Here is a 1,935-nt window from a genome sequence, read left to right as displayed (position 1 = left end):
GTTCTACATAGCACTATATGGTTCTACACAGGTGCTTCACTGGTGCTTCACTGGTTCTTCACCGGTGCTATATGGCACTAAAAATGGTTCTTCTATCGTTACGATCCAAAGCAACTGTTTTGGTGCTATATAGCACCGTTTGTTTTTTAGAGTGTAGCCTTCTTTCACATGAACAGTATAGTTATAGAATTAAGAATATTCTCTCTCAGAGTGGTGCTGAAAAACTGGTCCATTGTACTTACAGACATTTGGTGTATGAACGCTGTCAGGGACTCTTCAGTGGAATGCCGGATAGTCTTCTTCTCAACCCTGTAGATGGCCTGTAAATGATGACAGAATTTTCATTTTTGGGTGAACTATCCCTTTAAGCCCTATTAAAGAAAAAGTATTTCAATATTTTACTATGTTCTTACCTTAACTTAGACGAAATAATACATCCTTTTTTCTATGCATGCAGTTCATCTTTGTACAGCGCGTTATTAATGCATTTAGTCTAGCCCCATTCATTCCTTAGGATCCAAACAGGGGTGAATTTAGAAGCCACCAAGCACTTCCATGTGTTCCCTATTTAAAGACTGTTACATGAGTAGTTACACGAGTAAATCTAGTGGCACTAAATAATTTTTTAAGCTGATAAAAATGAGAACTATATTGTATGGCGGAAGATCACTTAGTTTGCAGCACTTTGACCTCTGGTGCAGTAACATCATCACTCATCACACTGATTTTGAAAAAGATGAGAGAGTTCACAGGAGTGATGTTACTGCACCAGAGGTCAAAGTGCTGCAAACTAAGTGCTCTTCCGCCATACAATATAGTTCTCATTTTTTAATCCGCTTAAAATATCGTCACCTCTTATTTTGTGCCACCATATTTACTCGTGTAAATACTCATGTAACAGTCTTTAAATAGGGAAAACATGGAAGTGTTTTGTTGCTTCTAAATTCATTCCTGTTTGGATCCTAAGGAATGAATGGGGCTAGACTTAATGCTAACACATTCACGACATGCTGTACACGATGTACTGCACGCATTAAAAAGACTTTGATGTATTATTTTGTCTAAGTTGATGTAAAAACATAGTAAAATATTGAAAAACGGTGTAGTTTTCCTTTAAAGAAAAATTTTTAGGTATAGAGAGATGATATGAGGGCAATAAGAGTAAAAAGCTCACCTCAAAAATGTCTCTGTCAGCTCAAACAGCCGCCACTCAGTTAACTTGTCAGTGACAAAGCTGTCCATTTAAACAGACCTGGAGAAAACATATAGAGGTTAGCAACAATTTGAAGACTTGACCTGCTTCTTTAAATCTCACTACTTCAGCCAGTAGAGCACTGTATAATATTATAAGCATGGTGCAGCTGGTAAACATAACTCAAAGCAACGCAACGGTTGGTTTTGCCGGTTGTTGATGAGTAACAGCTGTGAGTGATCACAACACGCTTAAGCAGCCACATCACAGGATAATAAGTGAACAGTGTCCCAATGTCAAGTGAGCTAAAGTCCTTACCAGTGCCCGAACCTGTGTACATGATAAACTGATTCACGACCTCGGGAGCTAGGGAACGAAGAGACACAGGGTACAGTATGTGTGTGTACCGGCGGCGCCATTTTGCGTCTGTCCGCGGCGCCGAGCGCCATGTAGCCTACATAGTTTTAAATTTACACTTATTTGTCTCAAATTCGTCGTTTATGTATATACAGACTTCACCATGTGCTGTAATGTACATTAAATTTTACATTCATTTACAGAAATGATCTACTTTCATGAAAATTGGTTGATATTGGATTTTCAGGTGATATCCTAAATTCATTCAGTTTACGGACGCTCTGAGGTAAAGTGTTCAGACTGCAGACTCAGCAACGATTGTATTTAATTATACAGTACAATCATAACATAGTACTGATATATCTTAATTCCATAATGTCCTTAAA

The 1,935-nt window shown here is 38.1% G+C and overlaps 1 long non-coding RNA gene across 1 annotated transcript; it reads right to left on the bottom strand.

The window, feature by feature from the left end:
• Positions 1-218: 218 nt before the first annotated feature.
• On the bottom strand, positions 219-1,627 carry LOC141281441 (uncharacterized). The gene is made up of 3 exons (XR_012335789.1): positions 1,511-1,627; positions 1,175-1,252; positions 219-320 (listed from the first exon to the last, which is right to left on the bottom strand). It is a non-coding gene; the product is annotated as an uncharacterized lncRNA (long non-coding RNA).
• Positions 1,628-1,935: the final 308 nt, after the last annotated feature.

This window comes from Paramisgurnus dabryanus, chromosome 22, assembly GCF_030506205.2.
Source record: "Paramisgurnus dabryanus chromosome 22, PD_genome_1.1, whole genome shotgun sequence".
Lineage (NCBI taxonomy): Eukaryota > Metazoa > Chordata > Actinopteri > Cypriniformes > Cobitidae > Paramisgurnus > Paramisgurnus dabryanus.
The sequence above is the reverse complement of the archived record's forward strand: the minus strand, read 5'-3'. Positions and strand labels throughout refer to the sequence as shown.